This window comes from Scyliorhinus canicula, chromosome 8 (assembly GCF_902713615.1).
Source record: "Scyliorhinus canicula chromosome 8, sScyCan1.1, whole genome shotgun sequence".
Lineage (NCBI taxonomy): Eukaryota > Metazoa > Chordata > Chondrichthyes > Carcharhiniformes > Scyliorhinidae > Scyliorhinus > Scyliorhinus canicula.
Genome location: NC_052153.1, coordinates 75,065,202 through 75,092,349, shown reverse-complemented (window position 1 = coordinate 75,092,349; position 27,148 = coordinate 75,065,202). Strand labels below are relative to the sequence as shown.

At 46.7% G+C, this 27,148-nt stretch overlaps 1 protein-coding gene across 10 annotated transcripts in view; it reads right to left on the bottom strand.

Moving 5' to 3' along the window:
- Positions 1–27,148, bottom strand: part of sema4d (sema domain, immunoglobulin domain (Ig), transmembrane domain (TM) and short cytoplasmic domain, (semaphorin) 4D) — a 277,830-nt gene that overhangs the window by 113,674 nt on the left and 137,008 nt on the right. The window lies entirely within an intron of this gene.

Below are 27,148 nucleotides of genomic sequence, written 5' to 3'. Positions count from 1 at the left end.
GCTGTACCACACCTATAAAGTGGGCAGTGTGCTCCCCATACCACAATCTATTAAAAGTTGTGGGCAGGTGAGCTCCATGATACATCTAGGGGTTCCCTAAACACCTAGCCCATAACAATTGGGGCTCGAGGGGGATAAGTGTCTATCTATTGGATGGCTTAGTGAACTTAAAGACAGTGAGAGGTGAGCATATTGTGGTTGCTTTTCAGGTTGTATTTCAGTTTAAGTGTGTTGTGGACAATGGCTCTTTTAGAGGCTCTGAAGTTTTTGGGGGTGGAGACGGTCACACGCAGCACCTTACGGACAGAGACTAATAGCAGGCGGTTAGATTTGGCAAAAACACTGCAGTTAACATTACCTGACAAAATGTGAAAAGATGAGGTAATTATGGTGGTGGTTAAGCATTTAAAGTTGCCCGATATATAGTTTGACTCATTGGAAAAGACAAAAATTCAATTACAATTAAAACAAATGAACATGAGAAAGAATTAAAGCAGCTTGAATACGAGAAAGAAGACGAAATGAAAGAGAGAGAAAATGATAGATAGAAAAGAAAAGGAGATAGAAGAAAGGAGAAAAGAAAGAAAAGCCCTAGCAGAGCAAAGAGGAAGAGAAAGTGAGGTAGAGTTCAGGGAAAAAGATAAAGAGAGAGAGTTTGAACTTCAGAAAATGGCCATGAAACATGACAGTCAGTTAAAATTGGCAGATGTAAAGGAATGTTACAGTTGGATGACAGCGGGTGAGGATAGTGAGAAAGAGCGTCAAAGTCGAAGGCTTGGTGGGAATCTATTTAAATATCTCCAAGCATTGTCAAGGTTTGACGAGAAGGAGGTAGAAGCTTTTTTCATTTCATTTGAGAAGGTGGCTAAACAAATGAAATGGCCACAGGACATGTGGGAATTACTGATTCAAATAAAGCTGGTAGGTAGAGCTCGTGAAGTATTTGCATCACTACCGGAGGAGGTATCTGGAACATATGAGGAGGTGAAGAAATCCATCTTAAGTGCACATGAGCTAGTGCCTGAAGCTTACAGACAAAGGTTTAGAAATTCAAAGAAAGAATTCCTTGAATTCTTTAAAGAATTTACTTGTGTGGGTAAAGTTTACTCATGTGTATCAGGAGGAGCAGGTAAAGAAGTCACAATTTTAAGAGATAAGGTAGTTAGTCAATCTTTAATGGTAAAAGATGGAGTTATGTAGTTTGGGAAGAATGTTGCCTGAAAAGGTGGTAATATGTGGAATTCAGGGTGAAAGGAGTAGTTTTCCATTATATAGGGTAAGGTTGGAAAGTCCAGTGAAGAGTGGTGAAGTGGTAGTAGGAATAATAGAGAAACTATCTTGTCCAGGAATACAGTTTATCTTGAGTAATGATATAGCTGGGTCGCAGGTGGGAGTGATGCCTCTCGGTGGTTGACAGGCCAATGGAGAATCAGACAGCTGAAGTGTTGAAGGATGAATATCCTGGGATTTTCCGGATCGGTGTAGTAACAAGGTCGCCAAAGTCACAGGTTAAGACAAGAGGAGAAATCAGAGAGTGAAGATGAAGTGCCATTATCAGAAACGATTTTGATCAGATGGTTGAAAAAGAACAAGAACAAGTGGAGGACGAGGCGGATATTTTTTCAGGAAAATTGGCGGAGTTACAACAGAAAGATGCAGAAGTAAAATGGATGTATCAGAAAGCATACACGGAAGAGAAATCTGAGTGTATACCAGAGTGTTATTACCGTAAAAGTGATGCCTTGATGAGAAAATGGAGACCTTTACATATGCAGGCGGATGAAAAGTGGGCAGAAATTCATCAAGTAGTATTGCCGGTAGGGTATCGAAAGGAGGTATTGTGAGTTGCACATGAGGTACCAGTGGGAGGTCATTTGGGAATAAAGAAAACTCAAGCTAAAATCCAGAAACATTTTTATTGGCCTGGACTACATAAAGATGTAGTTAAATTTTGTCAATCATGTCACACATGTCAAGTGATAGGGAAACCTCGAGCAGTGATAAAAACAGCACCAAACCAAAGGATTGGGATAAAGGAATTCCATTCGTACTGTTTGCAATTAGGGATACACCTAATGAGTCAACCAAATTTAGTCCTCTTGAACTAATTTTTGGTCATGAGGTAAGAGGACCACTTAAATTGATTGAGGAAAAATTGGTGCGTGACAAATCAGAACGTACACTTTTGGATTACGTGTCAAATTTTAGAGAACGATTAAATAGAACAGGCGAATTGGCTAGACACATTTAAAAGTTGCACAAATGTGATGAACGGGTTAAAGGACAAGAAAGCCAAAGTTTGTAGTTTTGCCAGTGGAGATAAAGTTTTAGTATTGTTACCAGTGGTAGGTAAATCTTTGAAAGCAAGGTTTCGTGGACCTTATCAGATTGAAAGGAAATTAAGTGAGGTGAATTATGTGGTAAAACACCGGATGGAAGGAACAAGTGTATCGTGTGAATATGCTTAAAACGTACTTTGAAAGGGAAGGAGAGAAAAAGGAGATTTTCATGATTCTAATTTCTAATGAACCAAATCCAGGTGACTGAATTTGACGTACCTCAAATTAAATTGCAAAACAAGGATGTTCTTAGAAATTGGGATAAATTGTTGGGTTACCTTCCAGAGGAAAAATGGACTGACCTGAAAGAGTTATTGATATCACATGGGCAGGTTTGAGAGCTAAATTGGGAAGTACTAAAATGGCTGTACATGATGTAGATGTCGGTAAATGCTCTTCCAATCAAACAACATCCATAAAGACTTAACCCTTTAAAATTGGCACAGGTTAACAAAGAGATTGAGAGTATGCTTAAAAATGGCATAATTGAAGTGGGTTGCCGCCACTGGAGCTCACCCATAGTGATGGTACCTAAACCAGGCGGTACCCAATGGTTGTGTGTGGAGTATAGAAAGGTTAATGCAGTTACAAGAACGGACCTTTATCCTATCCCACGTTTGGAGGACTGCATTGAGAAAGTGGGACAATCAGCTTTTATTTCCAAACTGGATATACTTACAGGTTACTGGCAGGTACCTTTATCAGAAAGGGCAAAGGATATTTCAGCTTTTGCGACTCCAGATGTTATATACCAATTCAAAGTTATGCCATTTGGCATGAAAAACACACCAGCCACATTTCACCGGTTAACTAACAAAGTTGTTTCAGGATTACCCAGTTGTGCGGTATACATCGACGATCTGGTAATTTCCAGCCAGACATGGACAGAACATTTGAAACATCTGATGGAGCTATTTGATCAACTTCAGGAGGCGGGTTGGTGATAAACCTAGCGAACGTGAATTTGGAAAGGCCAAGTCACTTTCCTTGAGGAGTTTCCGATACCTCAGGGTGAAGGGAACTAATGGATTTCTTGGCATGAGCAAAATTGATCAAACATTTGTGCAAAGTTTGCAGCGTGACTGCTCCACTGATGGACTTACTGAAGAAACGTCAAAAATTTCAGTGGACTGCTGACTTTCAACAGGCATTTGACGGCCTGAAAGCTGTGATAACCAATGTTCCTGTGTTGGGAGAATTACAAGGGACTCTGTGATCAGATTGAACTAAAGTATCTGACTTTAAAGAAAAATGCCGAGGTGTAGAGAAATGGACGGATCATGCAGAGATCTTCTTGTTCAAAGAGACTGTCAATCGAGAAGGATTTCAGTTGGAGGAAGAAGAACAAAAATGGACTATATTATTGTGCCCGTTTGCCTGTGTTGTTTTTTTTTAAAACAAAAAAGTATATTTACTGCGTGCATTTCTTAAAGGATAGTGAAAAGGTGAAAAATGAAACCACCTCGAGGTTGATGGGTTTTTTTCTCTTGGGGGGGGGGGGGGGGGGGGGGGGGAGGTGTCATGTGAAAGTACCTTTAAGAAATGGGTGTTTATATAAATATCTGTAGTGAGAGTACCTTTAAGAAATGGGTGTTTACTACTGTAGTAATGTCAGAGAGTGGGTGGAGCTGGGCTGTCTGTCAGCTTTTTAGTTTTGTGTTAGGCTGTTTGCTGCAGGGTGTGTTTTAGTTTCATTTTCAGGGTTGGAGCTGAAGCTAGACAGCAGGTATACTGTTGAGCTCTCTGCCATGAAAAGACTATCTCTTGATCATTTGGTGAATTCAGAATTCTAAATGTTCTCAATAGTGAATGTAAACCTGATGAGCTTCTGTTAAAAGGTGTTTCTATCGTCTTCTGGATGTTGTTTGGGAGCATTACAGCGCATCCCTCGCTGTTGCACCGACCTCTGAAACCACTCTAAAGCCCATCTACACTATTCTCTTACCATCCATATGTCTATTCAATGACCATTTAATTCCCTTAGTGTTGGCGAGTCCACTAATGTTGCAGGCAGGGCATTCCATGCCCTTACTACTCTCTAAGTAAAGAACATACCTCTGACATCTGTCCAATATCTATCTCCCCTCAATTTAAAGCTATGTCCCCTTGTGCTAGACATCACCATCCGAGGAAAGAGGCACTTACTGTCCACCCTATCTAATCCTCTGATCATCTTGTATGCCTCAATTAAGTCACCTCTTAACCTTCTTCTCTCTAATGAAAACAGCCTCAGCCTTCCCTCATAAGATCTTCCCTCCATACCAGGCAACATTCTGGTAAATCTCCTCTGCACCCTTTCCAATGCTTCCACATCCTTCCTATAATGCGGCGACCAGAATTGCACGCAATACTCCAAATGCTGGCCGCACCAGAGTTTTCTACAGCTGCAACATATCTGAAACTCAATCCCTCTGCCAATAAAAGCTAAAATAAAAGGGGCAGCAGGGTAGCATGGTGGTTAGCATAAATGCTTCACAGCTCCAGGGTCCCAGGTTCGATTCCCGGCTGGTCACTGTCTGTGTGGAGTCTGCACGTCCTCCCCCCTGTGTGCGTGGGTTTCCTCCGGGTGCTCCGGTTTCCTCCCACAGTCCAAAGATGTGCGGGTTAGGTGGATTGGCCATGCTAAATTGCCCGTAGTGTCCTAATAAAAGTAAGGTTGAGGGGGGGGGGTTGTTGGGTTACGGGTATAGGGTGGATACGTGGCTTTGAGCAGGGTGATCATGGCTCGGCACAACATTGAGGGCCGAAGGGCCTGTTCTGTGCTGTACTGTTCTATGTTCTATGTTCTAACACACCGTACGTCTTCTTAACAGCCCTCTCAACCTGGGTGGCAACTTTCAGGGATCTATGTACATGGACACCGAGATCTCTCTGCTCATCCACACCACTAAGAATCTTACCATTAGTCCAGTACTCTATCTTCTTGTTATTCCTTCCAAAATGAATCACCTCACACTTTTCTGCATTAAACTCCATTTGCCACCTCTTAGCCCAGCTTTGCAGCTTATCTATGTCCCTCTGTAACTTGTAACATACTTCTGCACTGTCCACAACGCCACCGACTTTAGTGTCATCTGCAAATTTACTCACCCATCCTTCTACGCCCTCCTCCAGGTCATTTATAAAAATAACAAACAGCAGTGGCCCCCAAAACAGATCCTTGTGGTACACCCACTAGTAAACTGGACTCCAGTCTGAACATTTCCCATCAACCACCACCCTTTGTCTTCTTCCAGCTAGCCAATTTCTGATCCAAACTGCTAAATCACCCTGAATCCCATGCCTCCGTATTTTCTGCAATAGCCTACCGGGGGAACGTTATCAATGCTTTAGTGAAATCCATATACACCACATCAACTGCTTTACCCTCATCCACCTGTTTGGTCACCTTCTCAAAGAACTCAATAAGGTTTGTGAGGCACGACCTACCCTTCACAAAACCGTGTTGACTATCTCTAATCAAATTATTCCTTTCCAGATGATTATACATCCTATCTCTTATAAACCTTTCCGAGCCTTTGCCCACAACAGAAGTAAGGCTCACTGGTCTATAGTTACCGGGGTTGTCTCTACTCCCCTTCTTGAACAAGGGGACAACATTTGCTATCCTCCAGTCTTCTGGCACTATTCCTGTAGACAAAGATGACTTCAAGATCAAAGCCAAAGGCTCAGTAATCTCCTCCCTAGCTTCCCAGAGAATCCTAGGATAAATCCCATCCGGCCAAGAGGACGTATCTATTTTCACTCTTTCCCGAATTGCTAACACCTCCTCCTTATGAACCTCAAGCCCTTCTAGTCTAGTACCCTGTATCTCAGTATTCTCCTCGACAACATTGTCTTTTTCTGTGTGAATACGGACAAAAAATATTCATTTAGCACCTCTCCTATCTCCTTTGACTCCATGCACAACTTCCACGAATGTCCTTGACTGGCCCTACTATTACCCTAGTCATTCTTTATTCCTGACATTGATCCGACCTGCCAAAGACTTCTCATGTCCCCTCCTGGCTCTTCTTAGCTCTCTCTTTAGGTCCTTCCTAGCTAACTTGTCACTCTCGAGTGCCCTAACTGAACCTGCACGTCTCATCTTTACACAAGCCTCCTTCTTCCTCTTGACAAGTGTTTCAACTACTTTAGTAAACCACGGTTCCCTCGCCAGACCACTTCCTCCTGCCTGACAGGTACATACTTATCAAGGACACGCAGTAGCTGTTCCTTGAACAAGCTCCACATTTCCATTGTGCCCATCCCCTGCAGTTTCCCTCCCCATCCGATGCATCCCAAGTCTTGCCTCATCGCATCATAATTGCCTTTCCCCCAGATATAACTGTTGCCCTGCGGTATATACCTATCCCTTTCCATCACTAAAGTAAACGTAATCGAGTTGTGGTCACTATCACCAAAGTGCTCACCTACCTCCAAATCTAACACCTGTCCTGGTTCATACCCAGTACCAAATCCAATATGGCCTCGCCTCTCGTTGGCCTATCTGCATATGTGTCAGGAAACCCTCCTGCACACATTGGACAAAAACGGACCCATCTAAAGTACTTGAATTGCAGCGTTTCCAGTCAATATTTCGAAAGTTAAAGTCCCCCATAACAACTACCCTGTTACTTTCGCTCCTATCCAGAATCATCTTTGCAATCCTTTCCTCTACATCTCTGGAACTTTTTGGAGGGCTATAGAAAATCCATAACAGGGTGATCTCTCCTTTCCTGTTTCTAACCTCAGCCCATACTACCTCAGTAAACTAGTCCTCATCAAACATCCTTTCTGCCACCGTAATACCGTCCTTGACTAACAATGCCACCTCTCCCGCTCTTTTACCACCTTCCCCGAGCTTACTGAAATATCTAAACCCTGGCACCTGCAAAAACCATTCCTGTCCCTGCTCTAACCATGTCTCCGAAATGGCCACAACATCGAAGTCCCAGGTACCAACCCATGCCGCAAGTTCACCCACCTTATTCCGGATGCTCCTGGCATTGAAGTAGACACACTTTAAACCACCTTCCTGCCTGCCGGTACACTCCTGCAACTTTGAAACCTTACTCATGACCTCACTACTCTTAACCTCCTGTATACTGGAGCTACAATTCAAGTTCCCAATCCCCCCCAGGATATTGGTTATTAAGGATTACTTAGTGTTGTATTCTTTTGGGGTTGTATTTGAATTGATAGTTGCTAAGATGTTCACTGTAGATTTTAAAAGGTTAACTTGGGTTTATAGAATAAACATTGTTTTGTTTTAAATAATACTTTTTATATTCTGCTGTACCACACCTGTCGGGTGGGCCGTGCTCCCCATACCACATCTATAACAGTTGTGGGTCAGCTGAACTCCATGATACACTTTGGGGTTCTCTAAACCCTGACCCATAACACATTTAATATTCTATACTCAAGAGAATACCTAAACCTCCCCCTCCACCTTACCACATATCATCTGGTAAATCTATGCTTAAATATATCCTTCATGAGGTATGATGCTGGAGCTGAACGCAGCACTCTTGAATTGGGGTAACTACAGTGATATAACTGAGGACTTTACTTTCACTGCCTTGTATTCCAGCTGGCAAGATAAAGCAAACCTTTTTATCTGTACGTGTAAAAAAAAATTGTATGTGCGGTTAGCTTTTAGTGATTTTGGCACTTACTCACTGCTTCTCTCGAGCTCCGAATTTCTTGCCATTTATAAATACTCTGATCTCTCTCTCTTAGGAGTGTAAAACTGGGTGATTTCACATTTCCCCACATTGAACCCCATGAAATAGTTACTGTATAGCATCAGGTCTTGCATACAGTTCCCTTCTGCTTGTGCAGCTGATAGGAGTTTATCAAATTTGACTACCCCGACACAATCAGTTACACCAGCGTCATTCCGCTTTCAGAAGTGAAGATGATAATAATGTCAGATTAGCTAGGGTGGAGTGGAAGTCTTTTAACTGCCTGTCACAGATCATTTCATCACCTTTTAGCTGGAATTTAATTATACTAAATGCTTTTATGAAGTACGTGAACAACAAGCCAGGTCCTGAAAGATTCTGGCCCATGAATTCGATAGGTCTGAAACAATGAGTTCCTTGATGTAAAGAAGAGAGTGACTTGATTGCACAGCTATTTAAATGGCAATTTGTACCCCAACTCGCAAACTAAAGTTCTAAGTAAATGCAAATCACAGCACAGGCTAGCAGGACTATAGTACAGTAGAGCTCCTGTTATAAAAGTGACTCTATAGAGTTTAGATTTAACAATTGTGTGCTGTACGCATTATTTTATCATACAAACCTCTCTTAGTCTATGTAATATCCTCAAGTTCTACAACTCTCAGATACCTTCAATTCTGACGTCTTTAACAGCACTGATTTTGATTCTTCAATGTTGAGTCATGATTAAACGTTAGCCATGTTAAAGTCACAATGTAAATGCAATTTGCTATTGATGTTTCATTTTCAACTTTTTAAATCTGTCAGAACAGATATCAGAATTGTACTACTGCCAGAGACTTCTTGTACATACCTAAACATTTTGTCAACTAAAATAACAATTTTTGTGATCTAGCCTACAATATTTAACAGTGTTTCCAAAGATTTGCCATGTGGCAAAAAATAAAAGGCTTGATGTCTTGCTGTCAAAGTACATATTCATTTTGAACATATTCAAACAACCAGCAATCATGTTAGCCTATTCGAGGAACCCTTAAATATTGAAAGTCAGTAATATTTAGCACTGGTATCCAAGAGATACTGGATCATGAATTAGAATGTTGCCTTGGACAGTACAGTGGATGGTCTGCAGGCCTATTTCCCCCTGTGGCACTGTTGCAGGCAGAAAGGGGGTTTAATTTTAAAACAGCCCTGATTTCTCCCCTCATCACAATTGGTAAACAGAAGTGTGTTTTAAAAAATTTTTGATTTGCCTCCTTTTGAAGAGGTGGAGTATTTTTTCCCAAGCCCTTCAACTTTGGAGTGATTTAATCCTCTCTTAACCCCACAGCAAACCGAGATGTGGAAAGTGAGCTTGCAGTGTCCACGCTTAATGTATTAATTCAATAATAAAGGGATTGGGGGTGGAGGAGGAGAAGGAGGAGGGGGGACATACAGGGCAAAGACCACAGACAAAATAGAATTGTGCGAGTCCAGAGTCCAGAATCAAAAGTCCAATTCCTTCAGGGAAGTTAGCGTGCTGAACCTAACGCAGGGTAATCCACTTTTCCAGTAGCCCTTGACTTCTCCGATGGGAGAAGCACGTAGAGATGGATTAGACTTGCAGTCGGCACCAGTACAGAATTTCAGACATTCCAGTAGAAACGGTGCAGGTAATGGGCAGGCAATTTAAACCTGGACAGAACTTCTATTTTGTTGATGGAAGTTGGCAGACCAACTCCTTCACAAGGCATATTATAGGTTCAAGCAGCTTGGGGAGGAGTCATGTGACATAGCTCCCACTTCTTCCCCTGGTTTGGACAAAGAATGTATATTCCTGATCTGGATTCTTGAGATAGTTAATCCTTCATCCATTAATGTGTTTACCAGAGGTTTCAGAGTCCTTTGTCCTTGCAGACTGATCGTCTTCATTGGCCAGAGTCTGCCTTGGAAATGTAAAGTGCCTTTGTGCATTTCCTTGGAATTTAATTTCTGTAGTCATGGAGCATTCGCGAAACTTCAGAGATAATGAAATTGCTGTAGTTTATGAAGACTAGAAATTATTTTTTTTGAGAGTCATAGCCAGCATGGCTTCCTCAGTCAGTGTAAAGCATTTATCTATTATATTCAAAAAGAATAATTTTATAAAGTAGCCAGTATGATATAGTTTTTTTTCATGTCTTCTTGGCATCACAGCAGTGTCAATGCAAGAAACCAATTAAAACAAGTCAGGCACATGCTGTAGTGAGCGCAGTGGTACATGACCCAGGTCAGGTTACTTTTAGTGGGAAGGCAGGTAGTCATTACAAACCCTGACTACTGTGATTCAGTTCACAGTGTTCCAAATTCACTCCTTTACATTGAACATTAGATTCAGAGAATGCAGTCACAGAATTCACAACTCTGCCATTCTGGCTATAGGTCTTCTCAGATATTGGGAAAAATGCCCATTCAGGCAAGCAACACGGAAACATACTCGCTGTCCTTCGAGCAGGCTGACCTCCTACTGACCAGGTCAGAGTGCTCAACAAGTGGCTCCAGTGTTTAGCACTTAGATCAGCAGTGGCAGTGAAGAGGATTGTTTTTGAATGCATGGGGACGCTGAGCCAAATGGTCTCCTCTGTGGTGCATATTTTCCAAAGACTGCTTTTTTAAACTTGAAACTCATCGCATGAGTGATGTGATTATTTATTGTATTAGACTGGCTCAGGATAGAGACTAATATTCAAAAACTGGAGTGGGAACTTGGGTGGGTGAGGGGGAGGCACGGATGGACAGTTGTTATTTTCAACTGCATCTTGGTGGGAGCAGCAATAAGGTTATGAGGGAGCATGACTAGCCACTGGATTACACCATAAAAGACAAAACATTGAATACCAGCTGGTAGTGGTACTGAACAGCTGTGCACCTCAGGAAGAGATTTATGACAGAAAAAGGCAGTTACTAGGAAAGAAAGAACCTGCCACAGCAGTGACTTTGATCTGAATGAACAGGAGTAAAGCACTGTCTGTAACTAGGAAATACGTTACTTTCAAAGTAACAATTTAATCATTCTTTTTTAAAGAGAGATGCCAATCTCTATGGTGACAACATTGATTGCGCTTTTTCTCCCCCACCCAGAAAAACTAAAGATTCCTGTACCAGGCACAGATTTTTGCTTTTGTTCTGATTGGATTGAAATACTGAGTTTTGTATGTGCTCGTTCTGCCACAGCTGTGTTTCCTTTAACAATGTAAATGGTTGCTTTCAATTTGTGCCTAGCAGCACTTAGACACGTTCGCAGAAAAACACACTGGCATTATGCAGAATGTCTCCAGGTCAAAGAGGAGGACAATGAGAAATTTCAAGCAAAATGATAGTCCAATCACAGTTATGATATAACTATCCAAGGATTAGCAATGTAAAAGATTATTTTTCTCAGTACATTCTTTAATTTAAAAGCCAAAACAGCACCACAATTACAAACTCTCACTGCAAATGCAGAATAGCTATTTTTGTTCTTCACAGGTATTCTTATAAGTTAAACAAAAAAGAATATTTTGTTTATCAGTAAAAATTCATGCCAACATCCAAAACAAATGTTCTGGTTACTGTCCTCATTGCTGCGTGCAAATTGGCAGATGTATTTTCTACATTACAACAGAGACTGCAGTTCAAATAGGTTTCTCATTGGTTTCAGCAGAGGCGGAGTTACACTTTTGGGGGCCCCATGCACTCTTTGCCCCACGTCCTGCATCCAATGAAGTCGAGCCCCTGCTCTGCTCACATCTTGGCTCTCGCTTGGGTGCAGGCCTTGAGCCTCGACAACTGCGTATACTGCTGCCTGGCTGCTGACTATCTGGTCTGGCCTCTGCTCTCTCTCGCCTTCGCAGCCCTGTCCGGTTGTTGCCCAGCCCTCTCACTCTCAGCCCCGTCTGGTTGGCCTCAGGCTCTGAGTCGCCCACTCCCACTGGCCGCTGCTCCCAGATTCCCCGAAACTTGACACCGGTGCTTGCCTGGCCTGCTTTGCACCTCCCCTACTCTCCTACTCTACTCACCTCTCAGTTTTTGGGTGGCCGGGCCTCTCAGCCAGACCTTGGATGACCTCATGTGCTCCTGATTGGTTGCCACTGCTGGCTATCTAGCTTGCTGGCCTCTTTTCTTTTTGATTGGTTGCCTGCCCTCCCCAGCTGTGGCTTCACTGCTCCCCTTGGAGCTGTTGGCCAACAACTCGCCCTTGCTTCGCTGAAGGTCTCGCAGGCTTGTACCCCGACTTTAGGTTGGCGAACTCACTTTTGCCTCAGGCTGCCCACCAGACCGAACAACAGAAGCCTGACAGCTGCTGCGCACCTTTACTCAGTGAACATTCAGAAGCTTCACACCAATTCACAGATCCATGTCTGAACTGCTCCAAGTCTCCACCACCTATCAACATATGGCAAACTGTTTTCCCACTCTCAAGGCAAGTCCACCAATCGGAGCCCGATATTGTTCTATATTGCCTGCAACTGTAATAATAATAATTTGTATTACTGTCACAAGTAGGCTTACAATAACACTTGAGTGAAGTTGTTGTGAAAATCCCCTAGCCGCCATACTATGGCATCTGTGCGTGTACACCAAGGGAGAATTTAGAATGTCCAATTCACCTAACACGCAGGTCTTTCGGGACTTGTGGGAGGAAACCGGAGCACCGTGAGGAAACCCACGCAGACTCCGCACAGGCAATAACCCAAGCCGGGAATTGAACCTGGGACATATATGTCTGAAATAGACCCCATCAGGCCTAGCCAGAGGCAGAACCTTCTTCAACAGAAAGGGAGACGTCAAAGGGAAGGAGGGAAAAATATTACGTGAAAACTCACAAATTTGGAAAAACCTGAAAAGACTGGAACCAGGCGGTTGCAATTTCTCAGCTAACTCCTTAAAACTAGCAAACCTTCCCTCCACAAACAGACCGCTTCAGGCTCTTCCCCTCCCAAGATTTAAACGTCATGTCTAAGTCAGCTGGTAGGAAAGGGTGATTACTACACATGGGGTCTAGCGAACACAGGGAAAGGAGCCTGAAATGCTGCCTAAACTACTTCCAAATTCTCAGAAGAGACCGCCACTGGATTCAAGGAAAGTCCAACTGGGGGAAAAAGGTAACGGTGCAGTACCTATTGCACGAACAAAGAAAAGTACAGCACAGGAACAGGCCCTTCGGCCCACCAAGTCTGCGCCGACCATGCTGCCCGTCTAAACTAAAATCTTCTACACTTCCGGAGTCCTCTATTCCCATCCTATTCATGTATTTGTCAAGATGCCCCTTAAACATCACTATCGTAAAATGCTAGGATCCCAAAGAAGGTCCTACAGAAAACAAAATCCAGGGGGGGGGCTAGCCCTCCCGAATCTACAATTCTACCACTGGGCGGCAACAGCCGAGCGAGTAAGGGGATGGATCCAGGAGCCAGAAGCCGAGTGGGTGCGTGCGGAGGAGGCCTCCTGCATGGGGACCTCCCTCCGGGCCCTCGCCACGGCAGCACTCCCATCCCCACCCAAAAAACACTCCAGCAGCCCAGTGGTGACAGCCACCCTCCAATCCTGGAACCAACTGCGGCAGCAATTTGGCCTGAACAAAATGTCGGACAAGGCTCCCATCTGCAACAACCATAGGTTCAAACCAGCACTGACTGACGCCACCTTCAAAAGGTGGAGAAAGGACGGGGGGACACTGACAGTCAGGGACCTATACACGGACGACAGGATCGCAACACTGGACGAACTGACAGAGAAATTTCAGCTAGCTGGGGGGAACGAGCTACGGTACCTGCAGCTCAAAAACTTCCTACGAAAGGAGACAAGGACGTACCCACAACCGCCACGACAGACACTACTGGAAGACCCACTGGATGCAAGTATCCTAGAGAAAGGGAACTGTAGTGACATGTATGGCCGACTGGTAAATAGGGACGACACCGTACTGGACGCAACAAGAAGGAAATGGGAGGACGACCTGGGGATGGAGATAGGGTGGGGACTCTGGAGCGAAGCACTGCATAGGGTCAACTCCACCTCCACGTGCGCAAGGCTCAGCCTGACGCAACTAAAAGTGGTACATAGAGCCCACTTAACGAGAAACCGTATGAGTAGGTTCTTCCCGGAGGTGGAGGACAGATGTGAGCGGTGCCAAAGAGGCCCGGCCAACCACGCCCACATGTTCTGGTCTTGCCCCAGACTTGTGGAGTACTGGACAGCCTTCTTCGAGGCTATGTCCAAAGTGGTGGGGGTGAGGGTGGAGCCATGCCCGATAGTGGCGGTCTTCGGGGTTTCAGAACAGCCAGATCTATTCCTGGGGAGGAGGGCGGACGCCCTTGCCTTTGCCTCCCTGATCGCCCGCCGTAGAATCCTGTTTGGCTGGCGGTCAACAGCACCGCCCAGAGCTGCAGACTGGCTGTCCGACCTCTCGGATTCTCTCCAAATGGAGAAAATCAAATTCGCCATCCGAGGGTCGGACGACGGCTTCCACAGAACGTGGGAGCCATTCATGCAATTGTTCCGGGACCTGTTTGTGGCCAACGTACAAGAGGAAGAATAGTCGGGGGAAGGTAGCCGGCGGGGAGGGGGGGGGGGGGGGGGGGGGGCTACAGGCTCGTTACGGGGGTTTGATGGCTAGCTAAGGCCCAAAACCAAACTAAATAAATGCCAATAAACATGTTGGGGAATGTAAAATATGTATGCCGGCAAAGAGGGGGAGGCCACAGTTATTACTACGAAGATGCTCACCTGTAAATATATATGTTAATTTTTGCGTGTTTTTTTTTTCTCTCTCTAACAATTTGTAATTTGTTCAATATAAAACATGAAAACTGAATAAAAAAACATTTATAAAAAAAAAACATCACTATCGCCCCTGCTTCCACCACCTCCTCCGGCAGCGAGTTCCAGGCACCCACTACCCTCTGTGTAAAAGACTTGCCTCGCACATCTCCTCCAAATGTTGCCCCCAAAAAGTCTCTAACTATCCACGTTGTCTATGCCCTTCATAATTTTGTAGACCTCTATCAGGTCGCTCCTCAACCTTCTTTGTTCCAATGAGAACAAACCAAGTTTATTCAACCACTCCTCATAGCTAATGCCCTCCATACCAGGCAACATCCTGGTAAATCTCTTCTGCACTCTCTCTAAAGCCTCCACGAAGGCTAGAAGTAGTGCAGGATTTTGCTTCTATTTATACCCATATGGAACCTGGATTGCTAAACCACAACATTATCTTCTGAATATTAGCTACCCAATAGTAAAACTAAAATTGGGGAGGGCTAGACCCCCCAACTACCTGTCTCCCACTGATTCTGGGAGTCGTCCCCATCCAAATAAAGGGCAATTTGTTGATCTTAACAAAAAAGGATTTGGGGAGAAAAATGGAGAGACACTGAAAGAGAAATAAAAATCTCAGGAGCATGTCCATTTTAATAGTCTGAACCCTCCCCACCAAGGATAGTGGGAGTTTGTTCCACCTCTGCAAATCTAATTTAATACTGCTAACCAGATCAGTGAAGTTTAATTTATGAAGTGAGGCCGTGTTTTGGGCCACTCAGACCCCCAGATAACAAAAGTTAGTTTTGGCGAGGTGAAAAAGTAACGTCTGCAGCTGGGCTCTCCTTTCCAGGGGGGTTGACCGGGAAACATTCACTCTTGTCTAAGTTCAACTTGTGCCCAGAAAAGGACTGATCTGTTCCCTGTAAGAACACTTCATGACACCCTATGCTGCTCTTGCTCATGTATTTGCTTTGCTTGGCCCCTTGTTCCCCACTGTAACCAATCACTGTTTGTCGATGTACCATTTGTCAATGTACTCTTGTCAATTATTCTTTTTTGTCTCCATGTACGTACTGTGTACGTTCCCTTGGCCGCAGAAAAATACTTTGCACTGTACTTCGGAACATGTGATGATAAATCAAATCAAATCAATTAAATCAAAAATCAAATCAAAACTGCTAACCAATTTCATTATGTCATTCATGGAGGGTACTGGATCTGTAATGTAGAGAAGTATGTCATCCGCGTAAAGAGACACGATGCTCCACCATTCCCAGATGTATTCCCCTCCACTTAATGGAGGACTTCAGCGCTATTGCAAGCAGCTCTATTGCCAAAGCAAACAAGATGAGGAGATGCCGACGTTGGACTGGGGTGGGCACAGAAAGAAGTCTTATAACACCAGGTTACAGTCCAACAGGTTTGTTTGGAGTCACTAGCTTTCGGAGCACAGCTCCTTCATCAGGTGATGAAGAGTAGGGACAATGGACAGCCCTGCCTCGTGCCCCAGTTCAACAGAAAATAACCAGAGTTCAGGACATTCGTACAAACACTTGCAGTTGGGGACCTTGTACAATAGACAAATCCAAGAAATTAATTTGTGGCCAAAACCAAACCTCCCAAGAATCTAAATAAATACTTCCACTCCACCAAATTCTTTTTCAGCATCAAGAGATACAATCACCTCTGGTTCGGCAACAAGGAGGGAAAAAAGACAACACTTAACAGGCGGTGTATGTTAGCCAACAATTGTCAGCCCTTCATGAAGCCCACCTGATCCTCTGAAATTATATTTGGGAGGAAAGGCTCCAGCCGAAGCCCCAGCACCGTGGCAAGTAGCTTGACGTCTGCATTCAAAAGTGAATTGGATGATACGACGGACACTATGTCTGGTTTTTGTCCTTCTTAAGAATCAAAATAAATAGAGGCCTGTGTGAGGACAGAGGGCAACTATTCCCGGGATAAGGAGTCATTGAACATGTCCAGAATTAAAGGTACAAGTTGCTCCAAGAACTTCTTATAGAATTGAATCGGAAAGCCATCTAGACTAGGGCTTTGCCTGTTTGCACCAATTCAATACATTTTCAAATTTTTGTTGAGTATATTCAATGATTCGGGTGGCACGGTGGCACAGTGGTTAGCACTGCTGCTTATGGCGCTAAGGACCTTGGTTCAATCACGGCCCCGGGTCACTGTCTGTGTGGAGTTTGCACATTCTCCTCGTGTCTGTGTGGGTTTCACCCCCACAACCCAAAGGATGTACGGGTTAGGTGGATTGGCCACGCTAAATTGCCCCTTAATTAGAAAAGTACGGTAGCACAGTGGTTATCACTGTTGCTTCACAGCACCAGGGCCCCAGGTTTGATACCCGCTTGGGTCACTGTCTGTGCGGAGTTTGCACTTTCTTCTTGTGTCTGCATGGGTTTCCTCCGGGTACTTCAGTTTCCTCACACAAGTCCTGAAAGACGTGCTGTTAGGTAATTTGGACATTCTGAATTCTCCCTCTGTGTACCCAAACAGGCGCCAGAATGTGGCGACTTGGGGCTTTTCACAGTAACTTCATTGCAGTCCCTGCTCTTGTTTGCTTTGTTTGGAGTTGCTAGTTTTCAGAGCACAGCTCCTTCATCACCTGATGCAAGCTTACTTATGACAACAAAGATTATTATTCTTTTTATATTGGGTGCTCTAAATTTATTTTTAAAATTAGTATATTCAATGACCCAGCCTACACTGCTCTGTGCCCTTTAGAAACTCCAATAAGGCGACAGATATAAAATATTGGTTCAAAATTTCCCATTATTCATTTCTATCCTTCAAGGGAACAAATTTACTTCAGCTACTCTCTTCCTTTTTATGCACTTGTCTAAATTCTTATTTTCAATGTTTATATTTCTTGCTAGTTTTCATACTGATTTCTCCATTTTTCTTTGTCATTCTTTGCTGCCTTCTAAAAACATTTCCCAATTTTCTGGCTGAGCCCAAAGCTTTGCAGCATTGTAGGCTTTTTATTTCAATATGGTACTATAATTTACTGAGCCATGGATAGGAAAGACTCTACAAGAAGGATGCACTGACAGGGGTAGACTATAGGTCCCCTAACAGTAGTTATATTGTCGGACTGAGTACAATTCCGGCTACTTCCCTGTTTTCTTCCAGAATGTATTGTTCTAAGAAACTGTCCAAAATACACTTTGAACTCATCCTTAGACTACATTTGCCAATTTGATTTGTCCAATCTATAGCATGAATAAAATCACACATGACTATTGCAGTTCTTTTCTTACAAACCCCATTATTTCCAGGATTATACTCAGTCCGACAGTGTAGTTACTGTTAGGGGGCCTATGAAGTACTCCTATTAATGGCCTCTTTCCCTTGCTATTTCATCATGCTTCCAGATAAAAGGTTTCAGGAGCAACATGCGTTTAAGGAACTTAGAGGTACCTCTGTGGGTGCGAAAGCTACAGGGATAATAGCCACTGAAAAGAATGTGCTGGAAACATTGAAATACATCATAATGGGATCATAAAAGGGCAATGAAATGGAGGGTAATCACAAAGGTAAAGTGATTCTTGAGGACGAAAGGAGGTCAAGGAGCACAAGGCACGACAACAACAATTACATAGGACAGATACTCTTATGACTAGCCAAGGTGGTTTGTGCTGTTGATGGAATATAATTCAGGCTCAAGAGATCCTGGAGTAAGTGGAGAACAATCAAGTGGGAAGTAATGATCCATTGAAGATCCTTGAAAAAAAAGGGTGAAAGGTTGGCGGGAGGATTCAAAATTAGACATCAGTTCAGAAGACAATGAATGGGTGAGCCTTTAAAAAAGATAATAACAATGTTTTTGAATTTGCGGGGAAAGTTGTTGAATTATACGTCCATAAACAAGCGAGTGCAGACAATTTGGCTGTCAATATAAAAGGATCTGGTTTTAGAGGTGTGAATGCAGAGAGCCACCCGACAGGTTATGCCATTCTGTGATCCGAACTACAGAAGACAATTGTAAAACCAAGATTATTTGAAGAATGGAAACAATTCCACTTCTGCAGCATCGTATTAATTGTTCTTTTATGATTCCAGTCCAAAGTTTTTGTGGCTAGGAAGAGATACATGAGCATATGTATACACATGCACACACAGAGGGGAAGTGAAAAACAACAGAAAAACATGACAGAATAAAATGAGGGATAATAAGAACATCCCACTTTTAGTTCCAAGATGTATTGCTGCCACAATGAATGATAGTTTGCTGCTTACTCAGAGATCGATCTCTTAACCAAATAGATTTGAATTTTTATATTCTTTTCTACAATATTCTCAAAGAATTTTCAAAAACATTATAAAGTCCAAATGCTTGAAACATACAAAAGTGTTTAATGGTTGATAATCACACTCAACCTGTCCGTGAGTCTTCCCTCCTTCACTCACTCTTATACACTTAGCTATGCCTTGAACTTAGAATGTCAAAGGCTGCCTGATGTTTTTCAATAGGCTGAGATAGCTTTCATGCAGTTTCCTGATAGGAGAGATCTTTATAATGTGATTTGGGCCCAAATTAGATAACTAGCTCAGTGCAGTATTAAACTTCCAATTGCCAGATTATTTTCCCAATCTTGAACACAATCTAAGGGATAACTGGAATTCACTGAAAGATGTAAAAACAAGTTCATCAGCAATCTATGATCTAAAAATTACACTAGTGCTCTCAGAGCTAGGACCAACAATCAGATTACAAACCTATTATTAGTCATTAAAAGGAAGACTTTAAAGGCATTCATTAATGTTATCTAAATTAGAGAGTCACTGAATTGAAGTCGACGGAGAACTTCGGCCCACAGAGTGTACTTATCCAAATTATGCACTGTTCACTGAACAGAAAAGTAAACTCATCTGTTGCCGCCACCCTTATCTATGTTTTTTAAAATCTAGAATAACTAGTCGCCAGTTCCCCCAGCCTTCGCCGCAGCACCTATTGCCAGCGGAACAGCTCCACCCCTGGCGGTGCTGGACACAGACCGCAGCTGCTGAGGAAGGTCCCCGAATCGTGTGAGCAGATGCAAGCGGGGACTTGGGGGCTGAGCATCGCGCGAGGGCCTCAGGTGACATCCTGAGGCCGTCCATACGGAGTGTGGCGAACACCCAGAGTACACCGTTTTTGAGGGGGTGGAGCATCGCAAAAATGGTGCTGCCCCAATTCCAGTGTAAACGGTGATTCACCAGCCGATCGCTGAACGCGATTTTGGCGTTGGCAATCCAATAATCCCACCCAGTATGTTTATTAAGGGATTCCCCAGGCACAGGGCACAAACCTCGCTCATTAAGCTCAATATATGTACTGATTTAACATACATGGCTCAGCCGCCTCCGTTATTACAATTTAATTGTTCAGAATTCCTAGAGCTCAGGTCACTGGTAAACACATTTACAAGGATATCTGGAGCAAACTCAGAAAAATAATTTTTGATGTAGCATTTGAACCTGGAAATAGTTGTCCATGGGTAAGATATTAAACCAGGAGATAAAGGTTGTGTAGAATTTGAAGCAACTTTAGCACCAGAAAGCACATCAAATTTGTGTCAGATGGGAATAAAATGGTGGCACAGCACTGCTGCCTCACAGCGCCAAGGACCTGTGTCACCTCCAGCCTTAGGTGACTGTGTGGAGTTTGCACATTTTCCCAGTGCCTGTGTGGGTTTCCTCCGAGTGCTCTGGTTTCCTCCCACAGTCCAAATATGTGCACATTAGGTGGATTGACAATGATCAATGCGCAGGGTCACGGGAACAGAGCAGTGGGCCCAGTTAGAGTATTCTATAGGAGGGTGTGTGCGGACCCGATGGGCCAAATGGCCTACACCGTAGGGATTCTATGGATTAGAGCAAAATAAATTTGAAAAGTAAATACTAAAACATTGACAGGCAAAATCAAAATTAAAATGTTTTATGTTGAAAATCTTACAAATGAAATATATGAGAAAGGAATATCATAGTTAAAAAGGAGTTAATGGTTCTATATGTGCAGAAATTCGCACATTTAGTTGGGTTCTCATAAATAGTATGAACCAAAAGAGAAAATGCTGGAAAATCTCAACAGGTCTGGCAGCATCTGTAGGGAGAGAAAAAGCTAATGTTTCGAGTCCAGGTGACCCTTTGTCAAAGCTCGGTAGAAATGTGGTCTTCAAAACCGTAAACACTGTTTTGTACTGACGCTTCTTTCCCTGCAAACCAAATCCAAATTTATTGTTCTGATCAGCCATTCATTTACACCAGAGTTGACCAGAGGTTCAAGCCAAAAAATGTGTTGCTGTAACAGGCAAAAAAGGAATAAGATACAATTAATTCTACTCAAAACAAGAGAAAACTAATCGGTCACTGTCCAGTATTTAATGCAAAATAAGTGTCAGGCACACAGGTGAGATGGCTGGAATGACATCTTTACGCTTGATGTTTCAGAACAGGAAATACTACTGTCAACAGCAATATGGGTGCCTCTCTAAATCCTAAGTGTCAATGAACAAATAGGACTGCAGACAGTCTTTCAGTGGTGTCATTTGAGCAAGAGACACGCTTGCATCAATCCAGCGAGACCACCAATATGAATGTCGGCAGAAATTACTGGAGGAGCAAGACAACTCGCTGTTCACAGAAAACACAGGGAGACACTTAGAGCAAGCAAAACAATGCTGACAGCACTGAAAAAGCACAGTTGAGAAAAAGTGCGATCAAAAAAAATTTAACAAAGTAAAGACAAAGTGGGAATTCTGTGGCAAATAACTCACCTCCTGACTCCCCAAAGCCTATCAGGTTATCATTTAGATAATCTTTTTATTCTTCCTGCCAAAATGGACAATTTTACATCTGTCCATATTATACTCCATTTCCCAGAGTTTTGCCCATTGACCTAATCTATCTATGTCCTTTTATAGACTCCTTCCATCCTCGTCACAATTTATTTTCCTACCAGGAGACAGGAACGTGAGGATGAAGTTACAGTCAGATCAGGCATGATCTTACTGTATGGCCGAGAAGCCTATCTCTGTTCCTAATCGTATATTCGTACGTACAATACGAGTAGCGCTTCCAGTTTCGGCAGATTTCAAATTAAAATACTAGCATGAACAGTTAGAAACAACACAGTCAGTTTACTGTCAACAAAGTGAGAGCTTTGAGTCACAATATTAGAAATATTTTAACTGAAAAACAATCCTGCTTTTTGGAAATGCTAAAAGGATACAAATGATTGTTGGAATTGTTTAGCTAAATCAACCTCAATCAGATCAAAATTATTTTCCTTACATGACCATGGTACCTGAACTCTACAGCATGTCATTATTTAGTCATTTTCTCTTCATGGCAAGCGTAGAGGTAGGAAGACTGAGTTTAGGAGGTAACAGCGGACTTGTTGCAATGGGAGGGAAGAATTGCAGGATTAATTATGGCAATTTCCAAGCAAAATCTCCAAACCTGTGAATGCTGCGGTGGCCTTAGGAAAGGGTGTGACAACTTCTGAACACAAGAAAATTACTGCAAAAGATACTGCAGCCTTGCATGATTGGAATCAGGGGCGGGATTCTCCGATCCCCGCCGGGTCGGAGAATCGCCGGGGGCCGGCATCAATCCCGCCCCTGCCATCTCCCGAAGTCTCCGACTGGTAAAAAGTCGGCGAGGCGTCTATCCAGCTGCCCGCCTCGGAGAATGGCGAGGGCCGGTGGGAGGCTATGGACCCCGGTGCTGCCCGCATTCTCCCGGCCGGGTGGGCCAAAGTCCCGCCGACGTGACCAGGGGTCACGCCAGCGTAAATCAAAACAGCTATTTAACGGCGTCAACCAGTCCTGATGGTTGACGTCTTTCAACGTGGAGGTAGGTCACTGCGTGGGGGGTGGCCGCAGGAGCAGTCTGTGGGTGGGGGAGAGGGGGGGGGAAGCGAATGCCGAAGAGGGGGAGGGGAAAGAGAACGAGTGTCGGAGGGTGGGGGGGGGGGGGGGAGGAGAAGAGAGAAGCGAGTACCGGAGAGGGGGGAAGAGGTCGTCCGCCTGGCCAGGTGCCATCCTCCCACAGTCGCGCCCATGCAGCCCATGACCCCTGGCTGTGCAGCCGTCATGTTTTCTGATCAGCCAGCCATGTTGGGCACTGTGGCGGCAGCCAGTATTCTACATGTTGCCCTGGAGGAGGAGGAGTAGCGCAGGCTGCCGCAGAGGGGCAGGCGCCCAGGCTGGAGGGCCACCCGCACGACAGGACGAGGTGGAGGAGGGGGAGCACGAAGAGTAGGAGGAGCATGAGGAGAGGGTGGAGGACGTCGTGGCACCACGGCGACGGAGACGCCCAAGGAGGCCCCGTGTGTGACCGGCCCCGTTCGTCGTACCAGGACCTCACGGACCAGGAATGCAGGAGGAGACTCTGGATGAGCCGGGAAACCGTGGCACACATCTGTCACCTGCAGGCACACCTGGCACCGCGTGGCACTGGGGGAGGACACCCTCTCCCTGTGTCCGTCAAGGTTATGGTGGCCCTGAACTTTTATGCCATGGGGTCATTCCAGGCACCGAGTGGGGACCTGTCCGGCATCTCATAGACATCGGTGCACCGCTGCATCTGGGCAGTGACAGACGCCCTTTATGCCATTGCGGACCGTTATATCCGGTTCCCTGTGGACCGGGCGAGCCAGGATGCCCGGGCCGTGGGCTTCTCTGCCGTGGCCGGTTTTCCCATGGTCCAGGGCGCGATCGATGGGATGCACGTCGCCGTGCGGCCACCTGCAGACAACAGGGCCGTCTTCACCAATAGGAAGGGGACCTATTCTATGGACATCCAGGTGGTTATGACCACCGCATGATTATCCTGCACGTCAGCGCCCGGTATCCGGGAAGTGTTCACGACTCATACGTGTTGTCGCGGACTTACATCCCCGGCATGTTCGAGGGACGCCACCCCCAGCTGAGGGGCTGGTTGCTGGGCGACAGGGTTTACCCGTTGCAGTCGTGGCTGATGACGCCTATACGGAGGCCACTGAGTGACGCGGAGAATGAAATGAAATGAAAATGAATGGCTACAATGATGCCCATGCAGCGCCACGGGGTGTGATAGAGAGGTGCTTTGGGCTGCTGAAGATGTGTTTCAGGTGCCTGGACATCTCTGGGTGGGGGCCATCCAGTACCCGCCAGATAGGGTCGGCCACATCATTGTGGTCTGCTGTGTCCCGCACAACATAGTCCAGCAGAGTGGCGATGTGCCGCAGGCAGTGGAGGGGGGAGTGGAGGAGCAGGAGGAAGAGGCGCAGTCCTCCCCAGATGAGGGTGATGGGGGCAATGGCCAGGGCAGACGGGCTGGACATGGGCGGGTGGCTGCCCACCATTATCTGCTGGGCCAGCGGGCACGGGACAGGCTGATAGCCGCCCAGTTCACTGACTAGGGGGTGTGCGAATTGGCGAGTATGGCCACATACCGCACACCATGGCAACATCCGACCAGCCTCAGCCCCACCCCCCCTCACCCACCCAGAACCAACACCCTAACCCCCCCCCCATCCACCCAGCACCAACACCCTAACCCCCCCCCACCACCAACCACCCCCACCCCACCTGCATGCACACCACCCCTCCATTGCACATCCACCTGCGGCACAACGGGACGGGCTTACACGGTCGCCGGTGGAAGCGTGTCTATTGCAGGCCATGGAGGATGGCAACGACCCGCTCTGCGATGAGCTCTGGGCTCCACATCATTGGACAATGTCTGACCCATGGCCACAGTACCACCATCCATCCGGACCATTCCTGCATGCGGCCGTGACACTACAGCGCAAGGTCTCATCCTCTGCCCGGGGGGATGGAGAGGGCGGCCCAGGTGGCGGGGAGGCACACTCACCGGGGGCCGACGCAAGACCACCCCTCACACACACACACTGGCACTCAACGTACATGACACCCATCATGCTTTGGACAGAACACGAAGGCGGCTTCTGTAGGTGTGAGTGATTTTAATTACAAACTGTCCATACACGTCCAAGGTCCTGCGGTGTTCCGGGACCTCCCTTACAGGGGGACCCGGGACGGGCCCCAGCACCTCCTCCTCCCTCGGGGTGCACGATAGCCGCCGGGCTTCTACATGGGTCAGGGGTGCGAACGGACCGGCCATCCGACACCCCCCTGACACCTGGCGCTGCCAGTCCTGGAGGCCCGCCCTGGTATCAACAAGGGTCTGCAGGTTTGCAGCCATGGAGCTCAGGGAGTTGGCCATCCCTGTCTGTGTCTGGACAACGCCGGCCAGCACCTGGGCAATGGCGGCGATGCCCTCAGCCGTGGCCTACAGAGACTGGGCCATGGCCTGCTGGGACTGGGCCATGGCCTGCTGGGACTGCCTCTGCCTTCTGCCACTGGCTTCCTGCGAGAGTGAAGCCATGTCCTGGGCCACACATGCCGCCCTCACGGAACGCCCCAGGCTTGCCATCCTGCTCTCCATGTCTGACACCGTTGCACCCATTGCCTCCACCGCGGACACCACCCGTGCGGTTTTGGCCTGGGTGGCACGCATCACCGGCACCACTTCCAGCTCCTGGGCTCGGACTCCTCCACCTCCGTCTGCAGTCGCTGCAAGCCAGCCATCATCCTCTTCCTTCGTCCCAGGTTTGATGGCTGCATCGGGTCTATGGGTGGGTGTGGTAACTCCAGGAACCTGGGACCTGTCTGGGCGGCAGATGTTCGCTTGCGCCAGGATGCCCTCCAACCTCCCGGCCCCTCTGCTGCTCCTACCTCCACCTGCTGTACTGGTACGGCAGTGTTGTGCGCACCAGTGAGGGTACCAGAAGCCTCATCACTACAGTGCCCAGCCAAGGCGAGTGTCTCTGCGATGGTGGAGGGTGTTGGAGACAGCAGTGGCGTTGTGGCGTGCGCATCATCAGACTCTGAGTCCATGGTCCCCTGGGGTGGCGCCCAGTTTCCACCCGTCCACTGTGTGTCACTGTCCTGTCTTCCAGTCTCATGTGTGTCGGCTGTCCTGGGTAGGGCTGTCCTGGCTCGGCTGCGGCGGGGTCCTATGGCTGTGCCCCTTGTCGCTGGGTGTCACACGCCTGCGTTGCTGCACCTGCACGAGACGGGGACGTCGTCTCCGTGGTGCTCCAGGTCTCTCCCTCTCTCGTGGCCGCCTTGGGGGGGTCTGCGAGCGTCGCACGCCAGAGGGGTCGGGTCGCTCCCTCTCTCGTAGCCGCCCTGGGGCTTCCTGCGGGCGGTCGGCATCCGCGGGGACGGGTGCCTCAACGTTTGGCCCTGCAATACGCAATACAGCATGCATGGTTAGACACGCAGACGGTGATCGGGGGATATGGGGGAGGGGGTATATGGGGGAGGGGGAAGGGCCATGGGTGGCTTACTTGCTGGCGGGCCCCCGACCTCTGCATCGGCAACCTCCCGGTCCTCAGATCCGCCTGTCAGTTCCAGGGCCCTTTCCTCATGGACGGGGAGTGGGCCCCCTCCAGCCCTCTGACGCTCCCTGTTGTGTGCACGCTTTTCCTGTGGGGGGTGGGCAGGAGGGTGGCAGGGGTAAAGGGCAACAGTATTGGACAGGTATATGACTGCACGACAGCGGTTGCACGGGTTAGGGTTGGGTTTGCGTTATGGTTGGTTGCACCTGGGGGTGTGCTGCACATCGGGGGGGGGGGGGGGGGGGGGGGGGGGGGGGACCTCACCCTGGCTGCCCGACAAAGCCGTTGACCTTCTTGTGGCACTGGGTGCCTGTCCTCGGTGTCACAGCCACAGCGCTGACGGCCTCTGCCACCTCCCTCCACAGCCGCCGGCTGAGGCGTGAGGCGACCCTGCGGCCATGTCCGGGGTACAGGGCCTCCCTCCTCTCTTTTACTGCGTCCAGGAGCGCCTCGATGTCCCGCTCCTGGAACCTCGGGGCTGCGTGGCGGCTGGCCACCTTTGCAGGTCTTCGGGGGGGGGGGGGGGGGGGGTCTTTTGTGCTGTGACGCGGCGTTCATTACGCTGCCCGGCGTCAAGTGACACGGTGCGTCCACGGCGGGTGACGCCGTCGCGAATGGCGTCACGCCGCTGCTAGCCCATTCGGGCCCGGAGACTTCGTGACCTTTGAGGGGGGCCCGACGCCGGAGTGATCCGCGTCGTTTTTGGCGCCGGGTCCCGGCCATCGCGTCAGTTTTCGGAGAATCCCACCCCTGGTTTTTAATTTATTTTTATATCTCTGCGATATGGAGATGATGAGATACAGAGGTGGCCCAACCTGCTATTTACAAAAAAACATCTGGACGAACTGAGAGGCTTTTGACTAGTCAGTTAACTAGGTTCAATTCCAATCCAGACTGATGCAATTAAAGTCTCCACTAAGTGAAACAAGTTTAGGAAGCCTCAATTCAGTCCTTAGTGAACA